At 48.7% G+C, this 24663-nt stretch overlaps 1 protein-coding gene across 1 annotated transcript in view; it reads right to left on the bottom strand.

Moving 5' to 3' along the window:
* The window catches only part of IPO9 (importin 9), a 904513-nt gene that overhangs the window by 596609 nt on the left and 283241 nt on the right, over positions 1 to 24663 (bottom strand). The gene's annotated exons all lie outside the window — the stretch shown is intronic.

The following is a 24663-nucleotide window of genomic DNA, read 5'->3' as shown; positions in this document are numbered from 1 at the left end:
CCTCGTCAGAACCACATTGAGGTGCCACGTTGGGATAGGAGCCTTCACCAGCGGGAAAGATCAAAAAGTACTTTGAGAAATTCCTCGATGAGTGGGTGGGACCAAAGCGACGATCTTCCTGGAAACCTGGTGAAGTGGGAGATAGCCGCCAGATGTACCTCGATAGAGGTGTGCGCCAGTCCGGCCTTGGCCAAAGATAGCAAGCATAGAAGGATCAGCGGGCCAGGACCCTGAGAGGGGAACCAGTCTGCGACTGGCACACGTAGCGAAGCGCTTCTACTTGTGACCGTAGCACTCCAAAGTCGACAATGCCTTGGCCTTGCCGATCACCTCCCTGCAGTCTGCAGGCAACTCATATCCTCCAGGATCTAGGACTGCAGGAACCAAGCCCTCCGGTTCAGCGATCCAGAGTCGTGATGAAGGATTGCGCCTCCGTCTCTGGTGAGAAGATCCAGAACCACTGGCAGCTTGACTGGAGGAGAAGGTCCAGATACCTGATCTGCCTCAGCCGCGCCGGGGCGAGGAGCATCATCTTGCATGGACACTGAGCGGGTTGATGACGCGTAGCAGGAGAGGAAACACGTACAGAAACAGCCCTTCCCAAGGGAAGTAGAATGCGTCCCCCCAGGCTCCTCGGCTGGTGAAATCTGCTGCCAAACTTCTGGCACTTGGAGTTCACCAATGTCGCAATCCGAACAATCCGAGGCCTGTCCCATTTCACAAATAGGCGGTCCACCTGATCCTGCCGAAGCTCCCACTCGTGGCAGGAGCGCAGTTCTCTACTGAGGGAGTCTGCGGTGGTGTTAGACTCCAAGGTGGCGAGGGACAAGGAACATCCCCTGTCCGACGGCTGAGCACCACAAGTCCTGCGCTTCTTTGGAGAGCGCCTATATCGAGTGCCCCCCCTGCATCCTCATGTAGAACATGGTGGTGGGCGATGTTGAAGTGGATGGCTCCACCATCCTAGAGATGTTGTCCGTGAAGGTTCTGGACACCTGTATCCAGCAAGCGTCCAGGAATTCCTGAAGGAATCGCATTTGTAACCTGCATAGCCGGATGACATCATGCCCAGTAACGACTTGATGGCCTGCACCGAGGCCAACGTCGTCAACGACAGTCGTTGCACCTTTCCTTGAATGGCTGCTACCCTCTCAGAGCGATGCCAGGCAAGACACCGTATTAGGTCCGGCACCTAGGAACAGAGCGTTCTGTGATGCCGTTAAGCAGGACTTTGGATAGATGGAGAATCCCAGATCCGTCAGTAGCTGGACGGTCGTCTGTGTGCCCGTCAGCCAGCTCCCGCGAGCGGGCGCGAATCAGCCAGTCGTCCAGGTACGGGTATACATTGTAGACGCAGATGGGCCACCACTGGTGCCAGGCATTTCGTGAACACTCTGGGGGCCGACTTCAAACCAAAAGGTAGAGCCTTCAACTGGTAGTGTTGGCCCTGCACTACGAAACATATAAACTTCTGAGGTTTGTGAATGGGGACGTGGAAGTAGGCGTCCTCCAGATCCAACAACGTCAAGAAGTCGCCTTTTTCCAGTTGACCGAGCATGTGTTGCAACGTAATCATCCTGAACTTTTGGGTATTTGGTCAGACGTCGTAGGTCTAGGGTGGGTCTTCAGCCCAGTCTCCTTTCTGACCAGAAAGTATCTGGAATAGACTCCGGAGCCCTGGAGCCGTTGGGCAACTAGCTCCATCACCCATTTTTTCAGGATGGCCCATACCTCTTTAAGGAGGTGAGGGATGTGGTGCTCCTGGCGGGTAACCAGAGGGATCTGCATAGGGAGTGGAGGGGGTAACATACAAGATGAAAAAAGATTGGTCGACCGTGCGACTATGCATGCAGGCGAGGGCAGATAGGAGGACATGACAGGCAAACATGCTAAGTCTAATACAGGGACAAGTGCACCCAGTCCACATGGATCTGGATTAAGTGCAGTGGGGGCCACTCTCAGGGAATGTATTCAGAGTGTAGTAGTGTAAGGCATAGTGCAGAGGCCGCAAGTGCAAGATTGGCGGGGGAGCCTGGGACCTGTGAAGCTCTGGAGGTGCACCAGGCGGCCAGTCAGCTGACTGAACAGGTTGGGAATGAGAATCAAGGAGGGAAACAGGAGAGAGGAGGTTAGCAAGGCTGAGAGAGAGAGAGACACAGGAAGAGAAGAAGAATGTCTTGAGGAGTTTCCGGAACTTAAGGAGATCTGGCTCAAGACAGAGAGGCAGGTAGGCTATTCCAGAGGGAGGCACCTGCTGAAGATAAGGATCTACCCCCAAATCTGTTTGGAAAAACAGCTCACCGCAGAGAGTTGGAGGAGGCCGATCAGAGGGCTCTGGAAAGTGAGTATTTAGGAAGAGAGGGTTGTAGATAGTAGGGGACCCGACCCCAGAAAGCCTTGTGGACTATGCAGAGTGACTTGAACTTGATCCTTGCAGCCACAAGGAGCCAGTGGAGGGATTTCAGTGCCAGGGAGATGCAGTCCCTGGGCTAGAGGCCAAGGAAAAGTAATGCAGTTTTGTTCTGGATAAGCTGAAGAGGTCCAAGAGTAGAGGTAGGAAGATTGAGAAAGACTATTGCAGTAGTCCACTCTGGTGAGAACCAGGGAACTGGAGACAGGGAGCCTCTGGGGGAAGGTGAGAAAAAGTAGAAGAGTAGGTGCAGCTGGTAGTGGGACTTTTTGGACATGTCAAAGATGTGAGAAAATGAGAGCTAGATTTTTTTTTGCCTCACTAGTGGTTGAGGGTGCAGGACAAAAGGTGGTTGTGTCTGAGATGTGAGAAGAGAAGGAGAGAGTAGAGTCGAAGATGACACCCAGGTGAAGAACAGGAGTGCATCGCCCCACAGACGAGCTGGCCCTTACCAGTCAGTAGTCCAGATAAGGGTATAGGCGATGGCCTTCCAGGCAAAGGAGGCCAGCCTCTGCCTTCATGAGTTTCGTGAAGACACGAGAAGCCGAATTAAGGCAGAATGGCAGCACAGTGTATTCAAAGTTGTGCAACATGATTGTGAACTGCAGACATTTTCAGTATGGCTGGTAGATGGGGATATGAAGGTACGCATCCTTGAGGTCTAGGGAAAACATCCAGTCTCCTGCGCACAGTGACTCTGCTACTTGTGCTGGGGTGATCATCTTGAAGCATTCGAGAGGTAAAGATAAGTTATGGAATGACAGGCCCAGGCCTACCCCTCAGGCCAGCCTGTTTGTTTGTGGGTGCCGCAAAAATCATTGAGTAGAAGTCGCAGCCCCTGTCTGACTGAGGAACCTGCTCCACCACCTGTACACCCAAAAGAGAAAGGCTCTCCCGCAGCAATGCCGGAGACCCAATCTGAAGCGGGGAGGAGAAGGTTGTAGTGATACACGAAATTGCAACCTTGCCAATCAGGGCTTTAGATGACAGCATTAGCCGCTGAAAGCCAATAGTGTATTCAAAGTATGTGCTAAAAATGCTGACAGTAGTCTGTTGTAGCACTTCCATTATGCAGTAGTGAGCTACAAGGAATATGCAGGCCTAGTATGAAATAGGTCACATTATGCATTGTTGATAGACAGGCAGGGAGAGGGCCCCTAGCTCTGTAGCTAATAGGTATTTTTGGAGTGTTTGGAACATCATGGCACCCATATAGCGCTTAGATAGCCAGTCTTAAGCGCTATAAACACTAAGCTATGAGTGCATGCCTTTTAGAGCTTGCAGATGGGGTTAATACATCCCTGCTTCCATCTGAATATTCTGCCTTTCTAACTGTAGCCCTGCTTGGCTTCGTAAACAAATCCTGTTCCCCTGAGAAGGCCTGGTACGGCCTTGCCCACACGCTGATAAGGACATTCCAGTTTTCGCAGAGAGGGCTCCAAGGGAGGGGTAGGAGCGAGCAGGGAGCATCTTAGAGAGAGTTGGGTTTTTTTTCCATGAGCAGGCCCATATTTTGCACAGGGAAAGTTCTGGAACTATGCGTCATGGTGACTGACAGCACGAGATTATAAAATATCCATGCACACATGACTCGGTGGGAGATCGTCCTGTGGACTTGATTCGTGCAGAAACAAGTGCCCGGAATTGGCTCCGACGGTGTCCTTCAGCATTGTCCTCTGAGCGGGGCTTGTTTACAGCTAGTTTATGAGGGCCCAAGGGTCTCCCAGTGCTGATTGAAGGGACGTAAGACACTGTTTCTCTATATTTCTCTATGTTTCTCTATGTTTCTCTATGTTTATCTATGTTTATCTAAGTTCCATGCTTCACTATATTTTGCATTGCTCTAAGGTTTATGCTTTGTAATATTCTCTAACTTGAATCCCAAATGTATATGAAATTCACTGCTTAGAATAAATATGCTAAAACTTTGAAAGTGTCATTTGTCACTGGCATGAGATCACTGCTCAGCACAATAGAACCTGTATTTTGGGCTGAATTGGGTATTTTTGCTCTCAAAGGGCTGGCCCCGAGGAAGATTTTGCCCAGATCACGACATTTGGTGGCAGCTTTGTGGGATTTGTGAAGAGCAGTGCCGTGCTGTGACATGACAAATTGTGTGAGAGAACACAGTGTAGAGTGGGGAGCAGGCTGTCGCATTTCCTTGGTGGTCTCACTGCAGCTCTGAGACTTCAAAAGGCAGCAATGTTGTGTCGGCTTGCCGTGGCCGATAGCTTGTGTGGTTAAGACTCCCTTCAGTAAATCAGTCGTGACTGACTTATTGCTTGGGATGGAGCCAGGGAGTACAAGGCGATAAACAAGCGGGAAATGGCTTTGTTTAAAGCACTCCGATGAATGGTCAAGAAAGATGTATGCTCAATTAGAAAAGAATTTTATCATGCGGTTTCCCCAGTTTAAAGTTGTAATTTGAAATGCATAGTGAGACGGAGTTCTCATCTCTATTCTGTCATGAGGGCAGGGAAAAATAATTGCAAGGATTTGACATGCAAATTGTGAATAGTGATTTAACCATTGACTCAGCCCCAGTGTGCTAGCGAGTGGGGGCTGTAATGTTCGGAGGCGAAGGTTCGCTTTTTTGATGTATGCTTTTGAAGTGTTGGCATTCCTGAATAATGAGGGGAATAATGCCATGCTTAGGAGAATGAGTAACATCTGTGCTGAGAGCCTAAAGGGTTTGTTTTTTTTCTTTTGGCAACTGTAGATTCCATGTGCTAGTGGGGGCGAATTCTGTTTTAAAGGAAACACACTAAAATGGTTATATTGCATTTTTAGCTGTGCCATGCTTATAACGGGTGAGAGACTCACTTAAAAAGAAAGTGAGTGAATGTTATTTGGATTTTCGATTTTTGTGTATTGATTTGAATTTGCAGAATCAGTTTGCAATGGTTTGGGGAAAAAAAACAATTTATATTTTTCTAAATTGACCCTGGAGTATTTTTGACTGTCCCCACGCTATGCCATGGATTTGTGCTGTTGCCTTATAAGTGATGTATGATTTGGAAATAGTGTCCTGTTGACTGTGATACATGATGAAAAAATGTTGTTGACACATTAAACAGCCCACAAGCAATATAGAGTGTGGGTTGCTTATGCAGGAAAACAGTGCAGAGAGCTGCACTAAACATGGCATTTTTATTTTTTAAATGCACTGAAATAAGTGGTTATATTCTGGCAATGGTACAACAGAATGAAAAATCTGTGTGTGATAAGATAGCACAAAGATTTAGTGGGTTGTGAGTTCTCTTGAAAGATCGCACATTACTTTGGATTCAGCTCGTGAAGCCAAGGCTACGAGGAGGAAAAAAAAAAAACGTATGCTTTTAAATGGGACATTAATCAGTTTAAAACAGGCAAAAAGACGCTTTGACATTTTGCAAAATTACATGGAGTAGAATCTGATGACAAGGAAAGTGCCTCTTTTGAAAATAAGAGTCTTGCTGTGTGTGCAGAGCTTGTGCCTTGAAGCTGTCTTGGGCGAGGTGCGCGAAGGCAAACAAAAAGCAGAATACTGCACTTCAAGAAAGAGTTAATCTGGATGAACTGTCTGAAACGAGTGCCTTTCCATTGAAGCCGCCACAGTGTAAGAGTTATAGGCAAAGAGATAAGCTTGCTGTGTGCTCATGGCGCTGCCAGGTGCACACGAAAGATAAACAATGCCTGCATTCCTGAGGAAGGGGTGCAAAGACAGAGAGCTGTTCAGAAGTAAAGAATTTGCCCAGTGACACTGTGGTAGGAAACAAAGGCATGCAGGACGGCAGACGGGCACATCACATCTGAACATTTACCTATGCATCTGTGAATGGGCCAAGAAAAGACAGCTGCCCATTCCAACAGACATTACTGTGCAAACCGCATTCCCATGTGATGTGATGTGATGTGAAGTGAAACGCTATTGCTGTGCAAGCTGCATTCCCATGCACCATGTGATGTGAACTGAAGTAAAGCGCTGTGCACTGGAGAAGAAACCTCTAGGCGCTTTGAGAAGAGAAAATACACATCTGGCAAACTGCAAGCTACATTGCCAGGGATGGAGTAACTGACAAAGACATTATGGCATTCCAGATGGAAGCAAAACTGACAAAAGTGCTTAGCCGTTTTGCAAAAGACAACATGCAGAGCGGGGCTTTGAAGTATAACATGAACACTGCACATTAGCCATGATCCAGAAGCCTCATGGCTTAGTGCAAGAATGAATGATTTGTTGAAGCAACAAAAGAAACTGACTTAGACTGTTGCACTCAAAGGGGTAGTCCAAGAAACAGCAAACCCCCTTTGAAAGAATGACAAGTGAAAAAACCAGAGGCTTGAAAGACACTGCCTGTATGGAGAAAAAAAAAACAAACAAAGCTGCTTGTGCAACTGCAAGCGGTATTGGACTGAAAGACTTTACCTTTGAGAAATGGAGTGATGCCAGCAGGGCAAACTAAATCAAGATCATGAGACACTGGAAGCAAGTTGGCGCCTGGCATTTGTGATCGCTTTGGTGAAAAAGAAAAGCATTGTGCAACCTGGGTACTTATTATATGGCTTTGTAAAAGCACAGATCAGTCTGAGGTACCATTGACCAACTATGATCGCATTGCACAAATGAGTTTGTGATTAGGCAGTTACACCCCGTATGGTTGAGTGTAAATAAGCCCCCAGAAACATGCAGAAGGGTGATAAATAATTGCAGTAGCAATGACAAAGTGTGTAGTTACCTGATGAGACTTTTTGAAGATGGGGGTGGTATTATGGGAAGGGGTGGATAACGCTGATATTGAAGTTTTGATGAAATCCTAACATTTCTGTTTGTATTTTGCCTAGGCAAATAACCAAGAAATAGATTGGGGGGTAGACGTGTGCAAATGCCGGGTGACACTTATCAAGGAAACAGACGCATTCTCAGAGAAAGCGAGCCACTGCGACATGCTATTTCAACTTTAAACGCGCCCTGCACCGCACTCAATGCTGCAACCTGCGAAAGGTGTCCAACAGAGTATTAACTTTTGCTGAACTGGCACGGTGCAGACTTGGCTAATTATCAAATATTTGATGCTACACATTCAAATGATTCAGTTGCTGGAAATAACTTAATTGACATTACTTGCCCTTTCTTGTTTAAAGGACTATGGACAATGAGTTGTGGACTGTAACATCATGCACCACAAACAGCTGTGTGACACAGCAATTGAATGCTAACACATTGAAAAATGATTTCTAAATGCACTGTTGAGATGAATCTGAAAAAACGAAATGGTTTTACTCTTCCAACTGAATGGCTTTAACCAGAGATGTTTTGCTTTGAAAAAAAAAAAAAACTTCTACGTTACACGTAGGCAGGAGAATGATTTATGAATTGTTGGGGCAGCAGGATTATGCAAGCAGGAGTATAATTTATTTTGAGATAAGATGAGTGCGCACATCAAAGTCACCTGTGCGTAGGTTAAGATTCTTAATTGAAGTAATGCTGCCAAGTGTGTGAGCTATAATTTGAAATGGTAATTTTTGAAACACTGGATACTTTTACAGCCAGCTTAAGGCAGGTAAATGAAACCATGACTGACTTGATGTTTGATTTTATGACACAGTGTGTGACACGGTTTTTGTTAAACCAACCAGTTTCATGTTTTTGTGGGGACAGCTGTCTCCAGCACACTAATGCAAAGAGTCACCTTTTGATTGTAGACATTTGGAATAATTCTTTGGAAAAGCGCTACAAATGAGTATCCACATGGAATTGCTAGCGTACTGGCCTGGCACATTGTCGGGCATCTTTTGTCACTGAATGGATACGATTTGTTTAATTTGTCTAATGTGATGTTTTTCTGATCAAGAACTGCAGCGAGTGCTCTCGCCAAGATTTTATGGACTATAACTTGACTAAATGCATTTTTATACCATGGTGTGATGAAACAGCCACTGCCGGATAGTAGTATGGTGTTTGTGGCTAAAAACTAATATTGTATATGGTAGATATCCCACTTGAAGAAGGGTATTCTCCAAGTCACAATAGGTAGACACTGTGAACGTGTTAGATTTTGCAGTAGTAAGGCAACATGTAAATTGTAGGCTGGTAATGCACACCTCCATTATTACAGTGATACACTTAGACATAGGTTTATCATGAGGCAATGTTTCCTTAGTACTACCAAGCTGCTACAAATGGAGTCCATTTCTATGGCCCATCACTAGAGTGTGCGTAGCTAGGGAGCTAGATTCATTAATTGCAGGAGCTTTATATGCTTGTGACATAGAAACTGTGCACAATAAGCTAGCCACTATGGGTTCTGATGCCAGCTCTGCTATAGAACTTCTGGCCTAGTGGGGCCCATTGATACGCCCAACACTGCTACAAGTATTGACAACCACTGAAGATGGCAGAATTTTAGGTATGAAGACATTTTTGTCTGCCATAGGGCAGGTCAACAAGACTGCTAAATACACACGATGCATTGTATGGCAAACATTGTTAAATCAGCAGGTGTTGGCTTTTTTCTGAGTGGGGGCGACCATCCTCCACACACTGGCACGCAGAGCTACAGTTACCAGCATACATATGGATTGAATTGCTTGCTTTTGATTGCATGGATAACACATGCCATGCTTGATGTAAATTAGTAGAATTTTGTAACCATACATAAATGCAATAGTGCATTGTAGATTAGATTACACCGGATTGCCTTGACATTTTAACTGCATGCTGCTTTTTAACTGACAATCAGTTATACAAAATTGATTTAGGTATTTTTTGTGTAGGCCAGGTTTTGGCTAGAGTAAATGTCCATGTTCACTTTGTGTAGGTATTTTTTGTGTAGGCCAGGTTTTGGCTAGAGTAAATGTCCATGTTCACTTTGTGTAGGTATTTTTTGTGTAGGCCAGGTTTTGGCAAGGGTATATGTCACTGTTCACTTTGAGTACATTTTTGTTTAGGTAGTGTTTTACCTTGCATGCCACGCTAACTAACCACTAGAAGGTAGTTTGCTTAAACCTCTTGCAAAGCCCCAAGGTCTTTATCACTGCACTAAATACTATATTGATAGGTATTAGTCAGCATTCGTCGCACACACGTTGAATAGGGGTGGAATGTAGTGATACACGAAATTGCAACCTTGCCAATCAGGGCTTTAGATGACAGCATTAGCCGCTGAAAGCCAATAGTGTATTCAAAGTATGTGCTAAAAATGCTGACAGTAGTCTGTTGTAGCACTTCCATTATGCAGTAGTGAGCTACAAGGAATATGCAGGCCTAGTATGAAATAGGTCACATTATGCATTGTTGATAGACAGGCAGGGAGAGGGCCCCTAGCTCTGTAACTAATAGGTATTTTTGGAGTGTTTGGAACATCATGGCACCCATATAGCGCTTAGATAGCCAGTCTTAAGCGCTATAAACACTAAGCTATGAGTGCATGCCTTTTAGAGCTTGCAGATGGGGTTAATACATCCCTGCTTCCATCTGAATATTCTGCCTTTCTAACTGTAGCCCTGCTTGGCTTCGTAAACAAATCCTGTTCCCCTGAGAAGGCCTGGTACGGCCTTGCCCACACGCTGATAAGGACATTCCAGTTTTCGCGGAGAGGGCTCCAAGGGAGGGGTAGGAGCGAGCAGGGAGCATCTCAGAGAGAGTTGGGTTTTTTTTCCATGAGCAGGCCCATATTTTGCACAGGGAAAGTTCTACAACTATGAGTCATGGTGACTGACAGCACGAGATTATAAAATATCCATGCACACATGACTCGGTGGGAGATCGTCCTGTGGACTTGATTCGTGCAGAAACAAGTGCCCGGAATTGGCTCTGACGGTGTCCTTCAGCATTGTCCTCTGAGCGGGGCTTGTTTACAGCTAGCTTATGAGGGCCCAAGGGTCTCCCAGTGCTGATTAAAGGGACGTAAGACTGTGTTTCTCTATATTTCTCTATATTTCTCTATGTTTCTCTAAGTTCCATGCTTCACTATATTTTGCATTGCTCTAAGGTTTATGCTTTGTAATATTCTCTAACTTGAATCCCAAATGTATATGAAATTCACTGCTTAGAATAAATATGCTAAAACTTTGAAAGTGTCATTTGTCACTAACATGAGATCACTGCTCAGCACAATAGAACCTGTATTTTGGGCTGAATTGGGTATTTTTGCTCTCAAAGGGCTGGCCCCGAGGAAGATTTTGCCCATATCAAGACAAAGGTAGAGGAAATGAAGAGGAATACTGAAGCACGTGGAGACTATCAAAAGGATGAAAGGACTCTTGAAACACTGGAAGCTGTCTGAAGACAGCCAGCCGGCACCTACAGGCCAGCTGTGTTCGCTGACCGTTACGTCATTGCTTTTTGGCATCAGAGGAGGGAGCAGAGTAGGGGGAACGGAAAAAAGCCCTGCAATGTCCTCTGCTGCTTTCTCCTGTAGTCGCTGGGGGACCTGCCCAGCCACCACATACTGCGATTCCTGAACCCTTGAAGCTGCTGAAGGAGCAGTGTTTAAAGTCGGACCTGCCCTGGATCTGAGGGAAGGACTTTTGCCCTGGTTTGGTCAGGATGGCAAATGACTTGGAGGTCTGCATAGATGTCTTTTTCGTCAGCTCGTCATCAGTGGACGAATGGAAAAGGTCTGACCCTTCAAAAGGAAGGTCTGGAATCCTGCTGCACATCAGAGGAGAATTTCATGCCGTCCCCCTCATCTCGACCCCCAGGCACAAACCTCTGCTGGGTGCGTCTATGTGTGAGAACAAAACCTACATGAGGTCCTGTGCAACCGCATTGGCCTCTGCCAAACCAGCTTTGAAGGAGGTCTGGCACTGCAGAGGGAGGTCAGGCAGGAATTCCCCAATCTCTCACCACAGCTTCTGGTTTGCTGCGGCTAGGAGGGCGCCAGCGTTGGCCTGTCGCAAGTCCAGCGCGCCATTAAGGTAACGCTTGCCAAAAGACTTGGAAAGACAAACGGAGGCAACACCTGCCGTGGAGGATGATTTCTTGGAATACATGGAGGCCGCTGCCATGACTGAAGAGTGTGGTTGAGGGTGGGAGGCCAGGAGGACTGGTTCCCCATCCAATAGCCTAAAACTGCTGTCCAATTTCTTGTTCATCTGGGCGTTGCCCTGGGGCTTCTCCCAGATCTTTCGAACCACTGACAGGATTTCTTTCTGGAGGGGAATGCCTGAGCGGCTCGTGGCATGCCGTACCAGGACCTCCACCAACACCCTCCGACTCCTGGGGGGCCTGCTCTGGCTAGGGGACACCCAAATACTCTGCAAGGCCTTGAAGACTGTCATGAAACTCCTTCACCGACGCTGAAGGCTCTTCATCCTGTGCTCATCAATGGCACCCCTTTTTTTGCCAGACAGAGGGGAGTCCGGGTCCTGCTTCTAGGAGCCGGAGGAGTCCCCCCTGATCAGCACCCACAGGCGGCCGATCATCAACAGGCGACTACGGGGGAGGGGGAAGAGATGTTGGTGGTACGGAAGGAGGAAGGCTCAGAAGCACCGACAGGGCCTGGACCGGAGGAGTAGCGGGCTGCGGCACTGGTACCCCCGGAAGAGGACCCAGGAGATGAGGCTTAAGAGGCACGACTTGCGGAACCACCTCCTTGAGTCCCAAAAGCGATCCTCACATGCCGCTGGTTCGTGGGGAGCATGGCCCACTGCCGCGCAGGGCCTCCTTTCCTGATCGAAGCATCTTGCAGCTCGTAACCGTACGGCTGAGAGGAGTAGATTTAACCCTGCGAATACCATCCACCTGAGTCGTATGGCCCAACGCTACTTCCCGAAGGAAGGGGACTAGACCCGTCTTGAATGGCCCACTCTGAAGGCGAAGGCATCAGTCGAGTCCAAGATGGCCACCGGCCTCGCAGGTTCAGATGCGTGCTTTTCCGCCATCTTTGGGCATGACGTCACACCTTGGAAAGGAGGGCGCGCGGGACCCGTGACACGTGCTGGCTCAGACATGGAAGAGGACGCTCTGTGGCCCCAGATCCTGAAGCAGAAGCACTGACCTCAGATGCCTCAGATTGGCCAAGAATCAGCAGGCCGGTAGTCGAATCGCCCTGCAAAACGACCTCAGGAGATGTTGCTGGTAGGCTGGACATCCTCCGCTATGGAGCCGGTAGTCATTCGTGCTTCGAACTGACTCCTGGAAGCAGAACTCTATGATCTTTTGCAACTTGGTGCATAAGAGGATGACTAGCTGGATTGCCCCTCTGTGGACCACCGGAAAAGCCCCTGGGCCCCTCAGCATGGGAGCCAGTAGCCTTACCAACATTGGGCCTGCCAGAACCCATGGTTCCGTTCCTGGCAGGAGCCCACGGGAAGGAGTCTCTGTGCTGAGAAGCCTTGGTAAACAAAGGACCTACCTTTTCTTGACATGGAGTCCTGATGATTAACTCTTGATGACCGGGAGGAGAAGAATGGAAGATCTCCGACCAGTGCGAAAGACTATTCAATGCTTGGTGACCAAGGCGGAGCGCATTGGGGGTTCAAAACCTGGAACGAGCAATCGAAGGATGGGCATCTCGTGAAGCCTCCTGCAGCCGGCATGCGCCATGGGAGGCAAGGCACCAAAGGGAGGAAGAAAAATCAAAAGAACGGGGAGCATGCGGGATGAGAACGTTTCTGCGCCTCGCTGCCAGGCCTGCCAGTCCATGCAGAAAAATTGACTGGTGAGTTACCCGAGGGTAGGGTCTCGGGGGTGTTCCCAAACCCGGGGCTGCGCTCCGCGCACTATGCTAAATTTAAAGGGGAAGCTCATTTTTTTAACTGCCAAAGGTTACAGTACGTCCCCATGTTGGGGATGCCCACAAGGATGGAGGAAAAGGGACGGGATGTAGGAGTATGATGTGAATTTAACTGTTAAATTTCTTGATTTTGAACCGACATATAAAAATTTTAAGTTGTGTATGATGTGAGGGACAATCATTTTGTTAAGAGTGTTTCCTTTAGTTTATTTTAGGTTGTGAAATCTTTCTCAAGCTAGGGATAGTGAGGCGTTAAGCCAACCTTGTGTGTTAATAAAATGGCATCTTTTGCAAAACCTTCACCAAGTTGTCAGCTTCACAGTTCTGACCCCTCACAATACTTTATATCCTACATCTTTTTCTGTAATAGCTTTTTGGTTAGGTTTAGAATGTGCCTAGGATTAGGTGGTGGCAGCAGAGATTTTTCTACTGTGTTTTATACTTACTTGCGCACGTTCGCATTTAGCGCAAATGGCTACTAAAGGTGACTAGCACCCTAAGATGTCCGTACCACAAGGTTGTTGCTTGTTCTTTGGCCTTCTTCCTGCCCTCTCGGTCCGGAATTGCCATATATGTGAAGCCCTTTTCACAGGGAAAGCTGCTGCTTTCCTGGGCAAAGTGACGGTGTGTGAGAGCCGGTACACATCCTGGTGCCTGAATGTCTGTTGCTGGGCAGATGTTGCAAGTGAATATTTTTGACTGGACCGCCACAGCCGGTTTGAATGGAGCAGATGCTTACCATTGGTGGACATTTGCAGGTTTCCAGCCTAGATCTTGGATAAAAGGACTACACCTGCAGCTATTTGAAATATAATCGTTGGATCCAGGTCCTCTACGAAGAGCAGCGAGTTGACTACTAGAGCACAACCCCTGCAGCTGACCAGCACCAACTCCAGTGATGTCCTGGTAAAACCCTGCTCCTCCGTTTGATCTCAAGAAGGCCCGGTTCTGTGGTTATTCAAAAGTGTCTTTACTGAACGTCATTCATCTGAATACTTATCTGTGTTGCCCTGGTTATTGAATCCTAGGCTTTCTTTCTTCTATTAAGAGTGAAGGTATATACCTGTTTCATACTAAGTGTGAGACAATATTTGCCTAGAGGTTTTACTTGTTTAGTGTGTATTTTGAAGTCCTAACACATCATTATATACGTTTGTGCCTACCCGTCTAACTGGAATTATGTTGTTCTGCGTGACCTAGGCCACAGCCTTCCTGATTGGGTAACTCAGTGTCTCCCTGTTCACCATACAAGGCTGGCTTGCTAAAACGTTGACCAAGGCCCACTATGATTCATTGACATTCAACTCTCCGGAACACCATACTCATTCCACTTTAAGGCCTGATCAAAGAAAGTGGGCATGGCTTAACCCACCATTTATGAATGTTGCTACTTCTGACACTTTGACATGGAAGACCGGGCCTGACTGACCGGTGATCCAATAAGGAAAGAGAGCGAGCGAAAGAGAAAGAGCGAGCGCGCAAAAGAGAAAGAGCGAGCAAGAGAAAGAGCGAGCAAGAGAAAGAGAAAGAGAAAGAGCGAGCAAGAGAAAGAGAAAGAGCGAGCAAGAGAAAGAGAAAGAGCGAGCAAGAGAAAGAGAAAGAGCGAGCAAGAGAAAGAGAAAGAGAAAGAGCGAGCAAGAGAAAGAGAGAGAGAGCGAGCAAGAGAAAGAGAGAGAGCGAGCAAGAGAAAGAGAAAGAGCGAGCAAGAGAAAGAGAAAGAGCGAGCAAGAGAAAGAGAAAGAGCGAGCAAGAGAAAGAGAGAGAGAGCGAGCAAGAGAAAGAGAAAGAGCGAGCAAGAGAAAGAGAAAGAGCGAGCAAGAGAAAGAGAAAGAGCGAGCAAGAGAAAGAGAAAGAGCGAGCAAGAGAAAGAGAAAGAGAAAGAGCGAGCAAGAGAAAGAGAAAGAGCGAGCAAGAGAAAGAGCGAGCAAGAGAGAAAGAGCGAGCAAGAGAGAAAGAGCGAGCAAGAGAGAAAGAGCGAGCAAGAAAGAGAAAGAGCGAGCAAGAGAAAGAGAAAGAGCGAGCAAGAGAAAGAGAAAGAGCGAGCAAGAGAAAGAGAAAGAGCGAGCAAGAGAAAGAGAAAGAGCGAGCAAGAGAAAGAGAAAGAGCGAGCAAGAGAAAGAGAAAGAGCGAGCAAGAGAAAGAGAGAGAGAGCGAGCAAGAGAAAGAGAGAGAGAGCGAGCAAGAGAAAGAGAAAGAGCGAGCAAGAGAAAGAGAAAGAGCGAGCAAGAGAAAGAGAAAGAGCGAGCAAGAGAAAGAGAAAGAGCGAGCAAGAGAAAGAGAAAGAGCGAGCAAGAGAGAAAGAGCAAGAGCAAGAGAGAAAGAGCAAGAGCAAGAGAGAAAGAGCGAGCAAGAGAGAAAGAGCGAGCAAGAGAGAGAAAGAGCGAGCAAGAGAGAGAAAGAGCGAGCAAGAGAGAGAAAGAGCGAGCAAGAGAGAGAAAGAGCGAGCAAGAGAGAGAAAGAGCGAGCAAGAGAGAGAAAGAGCGAGCAAGAGAGAGAAAGAGAAAGAGCAAGCAAGAGAGAAAGAGAAAGAGCAAGCAAGAGAGAAAGAGAAAGAGCAAGCAAGAGAGAAAGAGAAAGAGCAAGCAAGAGAGAAAGAGAAAGAGCAAGAGAGAAAGAGAAAGAGCAAGAGAGCAAGAGAAAGAGCAAGCAAGAGAGCAAGAGAAAGAGCAAGCAAGAGAGCAAGAGAAAGAGCAAGCAAGAGAGCAAGAGAAAGAGCGCGAGCAAGAGAAAGAGCAAGCAAGAGAGCAAGAGAAAGAGCGCGAGCAAGAGAAAGAGCGCGAGCAAGAGAAAGAGCGCGAGCAAGAGAAAGAGCGCGAGCAAGAGAAAGAGCGCGAGCAAGAGAAAGAGCGCGAGCAAGAGAAAGAGCGCGAGCAAGAGAAAGAGCGCGAGCAAGAGAAAGAGCGCGAGCAAGAGAAAGAGCGCGAGCAAGAGAAAGAGCGCGAGCAAGAGAAAGAGCGCGAGCAAGAGAAAGAGCGCGAGCAAGAGAAAGAGCGCGAGCAAGAGAAAGAGCGCGAGCAAGAGAAAGAGCGCGAGCAAGAGACAGAGCGAGCGAGCAAGAGACAGAGCGAGCGAGCAAGAGACAGAGCGAGCGAGCAAGAGACAGAGCGAGCGAGCAAGAGACAGAGCGAGCGAGCAAGAGACAGAGCGAGCGAGCAAGAGACAGAGCGAGCGAGCAAGAGACAGAGCGAGCGAGCAAGAGACAGAGCGAGCGAGCAAGAGAGCGAGCGAGCGAGCAAGAGAGCGAGCGAGCAAGAGAGCGAGCGAGCAAGAGAGCGAGCGAGCAAGAGAGCGAGCGAGCAAGAGAGCGAGCGAGCAAGAGAGCGAGCGAGCGAGCAAGAGAGCGAGCGAGCGAGCAAGAGAGCGAGCGAGCGAGCAAGAGAGCGAGCGAGCGAGCAAGAGACCGAGCGAGCGAGCAAGAGACCGAGCGAGCGAGCAAGAGACCGAGCGAGCGAGCAAGAGACCGAGCGAGCGAGCAAGCAAGAGACCGAGCGAGCAAGAGACCGAGCGAGCGAGAAAGAGAAAGAGCGAGAAAGAAAGCGAGAAAGAGCACGCACGTTTGGCACTTGTATTAGAGAATGAATGAGAGGGGAATGTTTGAGTGAAAGGAGGGTGACGGAGTATGGGGAGCAGAATGGTAGTTGTAGTGTGGAGGGAGAAGAGTGGAGGCAAGGCTTAGAACAAGTAAATATGGGAGGAAAGGAGGAAGAAGGGAAAGGAAGCAGGAGGAGTAAGGTGGGTGGAGTTGGAAGGAGGAGAGTAGTGAGGAAATAACCAGGAGGTGAGAGGGCGGGTAGTAACTGGGAGTGACAGTAAGGAGATCGAATTGAGCAGTGCATCTGGATGGCACAGCCCAGTAAACCCTTTAGAACACCAACCAGTGGATGTTAGAAATCCATAGCGAGTTAGAAATCCATGGAGGGGGTTCAGCTACAGAAGGCATAGAGCCTTAAGGTCTCTAAGCCTAGCATAAGTAAGAATCTAGACAGTAGGATGGAATCGGCCGCATACACCAAACAGGGGTTTCGGGACTCCCGAGTAAAAAGTAACAGTGCTTTTTGGATAAGAGAGAGGCACAGACAACGGTCCCTTCAAGAAAGTAATTAAAAAGCTTGAACTCGGAGACCAATAAGGGGCGCGGACGGCAATGGCTGCCTGAAGCGAAGCTCCACAAGCCAAAGGGGAAAATGTGATGAAATAGAGCGATTCCCAATGAAAAAAAGCAGCTGCAATGGAGGCTGAGACGCCAGAGGGACCCAAGAGGACGCGACGCTCCCTAAAGTGAAAGGGGACACTGACAAAGACATCAAACAATGCGGCGGCGAAGAGCCGGCGCCGTGCCTGGCCAAAACCAATGGGCCACTGCAGGTGGGAACCAAAGAGGAGGAGAGGGAAATGCGGCATCCTGGAGCTCGGTGCCAAGAGGACTGCAAAAAGGAGGAAGCTCAAATGCCAAAGCCTGTGGCGAGGGCGGAGATGCAGAGCGGTGTCAGGACACGCTGCGCTCCAGTGAGAAACGAAACACCAAGGCGAACCAGCAGGGGGGTCCAGAACAAGTGTGTCGACGCCGCAAGCGAACTGTCCCCAATAGTCCTCCACTTGTGGAAGACTAAGCAGAGGTGGAAGAAATGGGGCGGCCCCGAGGTGGGTGCTGGCCAAGACACGCGATCCCAGCAGTGGTGGTGGTGGTGAATAAGAAACTAGGCCCCTCACGAGAGATCCCTGAACTGCCAACCTGCATCGGGGAAGAAAGTGTGTCAGGAGTCAGCCTCTGAGGGAGCCAGGAGGAGCAGCGAACAATGTGAGCCAGCAACACCAGGAAGATGAGAGCCCCGGTGCCCCAAGCCGCTTAGAGCACAGCAGGTGCAAGGAGGGGGGGGGGGGTGCGGCACCATCCTCCATACAGGCCCGAGCCCCCCCCCCATTGCAATACCACCAAGGGGACAGCGGGAGCCGGGGACAGGGTGGTGAGCCCCAGCAAAGGCCCCCCCCCCCCCTCGCCTCATAGTACGCATTAAAATCCTGCAGGCATCAAAGAAGGCAAGGAAAGAAAGCCTAACTCCCCTGCCATACAGCAAAAGTCAGAGCACTCTCACAACCCTGCAGGGTCGACCCCTCGAGCCCAGCAGCGGAGAAGGGTCATATCCCCCCAAGGCCAGACAAACAGCGAAGCCCACCCCAAAGGGGAACATCATAGGGCAAATACAGCAAGAGAACCGGTGAGGGCACCAGGAGCCATCAAGCCCCTGCTTCAGGAGGCGGGAGAGCCAAAGTAGCAGCCCTCCCGTGGAGCCCACCTGGAAAGACAAGCAACCAACGTGGGTGGAGGAGCCCCACCATCGGGAAAACCACCACCAATAAAAAAGGCAAGGGCAAACACACCCACACCGGACTCACCCATAGCAGCAACAGGGACACTAAGATCGGAGGGACAGTATACTGGCGCCCGGAAAAAGATCTGCCAAAGAGGAATTCAAACAGAGCTACGCCACACAGGGAATACCAAGGAGAGAGTGCCAGACCACCCCATTTCTCCCCCCCCCCCCAACCACCCAAAGGGCAAAAGACAGCGCCCATCAAAGCAGGGCAACAGGGGACAGGCAGCGACACACAGAAGAGTTCTTAGTTCTTGCAATAGGACAAACCGAGCTCCACAATAGGCTCACAAGAAGGGGAGCGGCAGCCCATGAAAGGCCCTCCCCTTTCAAGAGGACTCGAAGCACTACAACAATACAGATGCGAAGAGGCCCATCAAACAAAGGACACTCCCAGCTTGCGCCCAAAAATGAGCGACGCATCCATAAACGAAGACATAGTGTGGGTAATAGCGGAAATAAGAGCCCTGCGCACGGACATTCAAACATCCATTGCAGAGCTGCAAAGAAAGGTGGAGAAAATGGAGGGGAAGGTGGAGAACCTCGAACACAACCAGATCAATTCCGACCTGGTGGAGATTAAATTAAATGCCAGAATGACAGACATCGAGTTGAGGGAGGAGGAGTTCACCCTAAAATTAGACGAACTAGATAAAGAACACAGAATGAACTCGCGGCTAATTGGCCAGAAAGAAACAGATGGGGAAACGCTGGCTCAGGTCGAGAAGAAACATTGGGAACCTTCACCATCAAGCGGAAGTAGTGGAAAAAGTACAGATCAAAAGAGGCCACAGAGGAGGAAGAGCGCTCAGTGGCAGTCCACGCTCCGTAGTAGTGAAATTCCTGCAATACAAAGAAAAAGCAGAAGTCTTCCGCAGCGCGAAGCAGGCACAAGAAATCGACTAACAGGGATCTACGGTCAAAGTGTATCAGGATCTGTCGGGCCTCACCGTGGGGCGTAGGAGAGAATGCAGACCGCTCACCACATGGCTCACGGGCAAAGGAATACGGTACAGATGGGGGTACCCCTTCGCAATGCTGTTTGAGGTCAAGGAAGAACACAGTAGAGGAATCAAAGCAAGTCCGGCAACACCTAACAAAGCACGGAAACAAGAGCTCACTCTCCAAGGACAATGCAAGCTGAAATAAGGCCCCAGAGGTGCAAAAGATGTAAAGTGGGAAGGAAGTACGTGAAACTGAGCTACCCATCGACGTCAAAGTCGCCCTGATCCATAAGGGAGGACACAGAGGCGGCTGTTTGACAGCGGCTCTAAAAAAAAAAAAAACGGGAAAGGTGAAGGGAATGAATAAGACCACCCCAGGCAGTGGTGAATTCATAACCTAGTGGCCCTCAGTTGAAAGAGGGCGTCTCAATACAGGGTACCACGGTTTGGGTACACTATTGTTGGAACTTTTTCTTAGTTATGCCATCAGTTATCAGGGAAGGGCGGGGACACAGATGGGGGTCGAGATGAGAAAGTGAGGGGTGGGAGAGATACGGATGGGGAAATGTAGGGGCCACAGTACGGGGTCATAAGCGAGAGGAGGTAATCCAAGAATTGAAGAAAAATCTGTGGAAACGAAAGGAAGCAGCCTCCTGAGGGTGGGAACACTAAATGTCAAGGGAATGAACTCTCCCACCAAAAAGTCCCTGGTAGTATGAGAATTTAAGAGAGGTCTGGTGGATGTTCTCTTCATTCAAGAGACCAGAATGAAAGCCGGGAAGGAAAGGCCACAGAGGAAAGGGGGTGGGGCAGGCCTAATGGGCCTCAGCCACACAGAGAAAAGGAGGGGTAGCTCTGATATTACACAAGCGGGTCCGACTGCTAAATCCCGGGGTTCACTCATTGATGGGGGCAGGCTCTTGCTGGTCCAGGGGACCTGGGTAAGCTTAGCCAGAGTATACACCCCCAGCCAGGGCCAGGGCACCTTTAATGACGTGGCCTTCACCACCACACTGACCAAGAGTAGGAGGGTAGTCATAATTGGAGGAGACTAACTCATGGGACGACCCACAAATGGACAGACAAGTGACGAGAGCGGAAACACAGGGGGCTGCCACTAGGAGGGGGGGGCGAATTGATAAGAGCCTTGAAAGCAGGGCCCTACTAGACGTCTGGAAGACCAGACACCTGGACAGAAAGGGATACACATTCCTACTGTGTGTGCATGCGACCTTCACTAGAATTGACCACTTGCTATTAAGCAGAGAGCATAAGTCGTGAATAAGAAATAGCACAAACCGCTCGGTGGGCTGGTCGGACCATGACATGGTCACCATGGATCTCGAGATGGAGGGCATAAGTAGAGGAGCCTAAGTGGCGGAGCAACAAGTACCTGTGGCGAGATAAGCTCTTCGCCCAGGAGCTCACCGGCGTGATAGAGGAATTTTTCCAGATTAATGACAACGGGGGGGAGTAGGGGAGACAACACTCTGGGAGCCAGGAAAAGCAACATGGAGTGGGGCCCTAATAAGAGAAGGGGCCAGGCAGAAACGTGAGCGAAGGTTGCAGAAGGAGAAACTGGGAAAGGAAATTAAGAATCTAGAGGGCAGACTATATTCCCCTGGGATCTACCGAGATGAAGACTTGAGAGCACTAAAACGAAAGGGCTGAATTGAACACGCTGGGAGTATGGGACACAGTACGGAAATTAAAAGTCCTACAGCAAAACTTTTACGAAATGGGAGACAAGGCGGATAGGATGTTGGCCACCAGGTTGAGGCTCAGAGGGGAGAGAGATGTGTGGAACGAGTCCAAGGGGGAAGACAAACACTGGACCTCCTCCCCGGGAGAGATAGCGAACCAATTTGCCAAATACTACGAAGAGCTCTATAAAATGAAGGCTCCGGGGATAGATCAAAGATGCACAAATATATCACCGGGGCAAGGTTGACACAACTGACCCCAGCGGAGAGCGACCTCCTAGATTCCCCATTCAACCCCGAAGAAATAAAGGTGGCGATTAACAGGCTACCATCAGGAGGAGCGCCAGGGGAAGAGGGCTACACAATGGCATTTAATAAGAAATTTGCAGGAACCCTAGCCCCCCACATGACCAGATTATTTAATCATATACGGGACACAGGTCAGGCCCCACCCTCCTTCAAACAAAGCACACATAGTAGTCATACCTAAAAATGTCAAAGACCCCACCAACTGAGTCATACCGGCCAATATCCCTCTTGAATACAGACGCGCAAAGGTCTATACCAGAGCCCTGGCCACCTGTATGGAGGAATCTTGCCCCGCTTAATTCACCCTGACCAAGTGAGCTTTATAAAAAAAAGTAGACAGGGAACGGACGCCATGCGCAAAACCCTAGATATTATGGAGCATTCGAGGAGGGAGGCGTCAACCATGCCTTGCTCAGTTTAGACTCCGAGAAAGCTTTCAATCAGGTGGATTTGGAGTTCCTCTGGGCCACATCAGAGAGTTCTGGATTTGGAGAGCGGTTCATGACAGGGATTTGAGCGATACATAATGCCCCTACAGCAAGAATGGTAGTCAAGGGAAAAACTTCCAAAGAATTCAATCTCACAAGGGGAACCAGAGAGGGCTGCCCGCTCTCACTCCTCATGTATGCCCTTTCCATAGAACCCCTAGGAAACATGGTCAGGAAAGAACCCTCCATAGTAGGAATCAGGGTGAGGGACCTAGAGTATAAGTATGAGCTTGGAATGTTTGCTCATGATATGCTCCTTCACATGGCCAACCTGACCGCCTCCATACCGAAAGTCCTCCAGACCACAAGGGAACACGGCCGATGGGCAGGATTGATGGTCAACAGAGAAATTCATAATTTTCCCATACAACCACCCAAGGGACACTGATTCCTAGTCTGGATAAATCCTCTACAGTCGCCCCGAAAACACACAAAAGGGACCTCTGAGGCAAACCTTCCCCCCGCTCAGGTCAGAGCTAAGCACCAAGCTGGACAGGTGGACAAAATTGACTATCTCTTGGTCAGGTCACCTCAATGCAATTAAAATGGCAATCCTCCCCAGACTTCTCTATCACCATCAGATGCTCCCAATAGAGATCCCAGGGGACCACTTCACCGAACTGAAAAGCAAAAATCAGCAAGTTCCTATGTCAAGAGAAATAGAGGATAGCATACAATACCCTGATTCTGGGCCAGGAAGAGGGGGTTGGAGGGGCGAGGAATAGGCCTTCCTGACTGTTACACATACTACCGCGCAGCCTAGTTCCAGGCTCTGGTGCCACATCTCAGAGGTGACAAAGACAAGCAGTGGGTGGAAATAGAAAACGATTTACTGAGGCCAGTGAAACTGGGGGAATGGCTATGGGTGCCGAAATCAGCATACCCAAATAAGGCCATAAATCACAGGATGCTAGGCCTGCTCCTTAAACTCTGGTGGAACAAAGGCAAAATGAAGGGACACACAATATGGCCCTCTCCCATGAGCCACATCTGGGCTCCCCCGATCAGAAATAAGATTCAAGAACCTCAGCGCTTCCAAAAATGGTATGAAGCAGGCCTGGAAAGGTTTGGTCGGATGATCAAGGCAAATCACGCGTCTTCCTCCAAGAATTAGAAGGACTAAAAATCAAACCCAAACCGGCCTTCCACTTCTTGCAACTGAAGGGGGTCCCGACGTCCCCCAAATGCAAGGACAAACTGCAAAGAGTCCTGCTTCCGCTGGAAAAAGGTATTGAGTGAAACCACGTCGTAGCGGGGCCTCATCTCAAATATACAAAACCCTTTTGTACAAGGAAACAAACACAAACTAAGACCTCATGAAAAGGTGGGAAAAGGACTCGGGTGACTCAACCCACAAAGACCTCTGGAAACACCTCTGCAAGAACACCCATTAAACTTTCATCTCGTGCCAATACAAACTGCACGGACTGAAACTTCTGCATAGGTGGCAATATGACGCCAAGCGCCTCTCCAAGATGTTCAGAGGGCCGAGCCCACTATGCTGAAGAGGATGTGGCGAACAAGCAGACTACTGGCATGTGTGCTGGTCGTGTCCAAAAGCGCAGGATTTCTGCAAGGAAGTTCTGGCGTGGATAAAAAGCATAGACTAGGTGGAGTGCAGCTGCAACCCATGGCTAGTCCTATTTGGGCTAGAAAAATCGGAGGTCCGATGGTCGCGTCTCCCGCACATGCCACACTTCCTACTACTGGCGGCAAGAGTATGCCTCATGATAAAATGGAAAGCCCAGATGCTCCCGTCAGAAAAAATGTGGACCCAGAATGCCAAAGATTTATGAGATGGAGAACATTACAGGGGCACTCCACGGCCTCACTTCGGCAAGAGAAATGGAATGGTTACCCTTCCGCAATGTGTACAAACAAATCACCCCCCATGTTCTGCCGCAGACTCCTTGCTGGCCCATCTGAACTCCATGGATACCAACTGACATTCTCGACTCATCTCGTCCCATGGGTGTGGGGGGGGGGGGGGTGAGGGGTGAAGGGGTTACCTCGTTTAATCAGACGCGTAGAATCGACATTATACGTTTCGATAATTACCCAAGTTCACTCATCTGCTGAGGGGATGTGGGTTATTCGGTGGATGATACTTTTATCCATGGGCTTTGTTAACCTCAAAAATGCTTAATAAAGAAAGATTTTTTTTTTTAAAAAAAGCTTGAACTGTCTTGGGTATTCTTTAAGCCATCTGTGACGCCAAACACAGCCACTCCCCCCCCCCCCCCCCCAAAAAAAAAAAAACACAGGGTATAGTCCTATGAACCCCCTAAAGATTGAGGTAAGGTAAAAAAATAATTAAAAAAATACCTCCATAGTAGTTGCCTAGGGGAGTGGGTTAAAAAGGACCCCAAATGTCCCAAGCATTGGAAAACATTTTGCACAAATGACAGCTGCCACCAACCTAGCAACATTACTAACATGGAGGATAAATCCACCCTGGGACACTATGGGGCACCTTTGGGTTACCTTTGGGTTACCCCTGCCTTACGAGTAGGACACAAAGCACAGCACAAAAAGCTAGCAAAATCACTCCACCAGAGACACTTTGGATTAAACCAGACATGGAAGAAAAAAGTGAGTCAAATTAAAGAATCTAACAAAAAGAAAAAGGCAGCCACCACATCAGGTAAAGAGGACTTGCACCTAATGACACCCTCTCCATTCTTGAGAGTGGCTTGCTCAACTACTCTTATCCATT

Source organism: Ambystoma mexicanum, chromosome 13, assembly GCF_040938575.1.
Source record: "Ambystoma mexicanum isolate Mex_15411 chromosome 13, UKY_AmexF1_1, whole genome shotgun sequence".
Taxonomy (NCBI): Eukaryota; Metazoa; Chordata; class Amphibia; order Caudata; family Ambystomatidae; genus Ambystoma; species Ambystoma mexicanum.
This window is presented reverse-complemented; position numbering and strand designations above follow the sequence as displayed.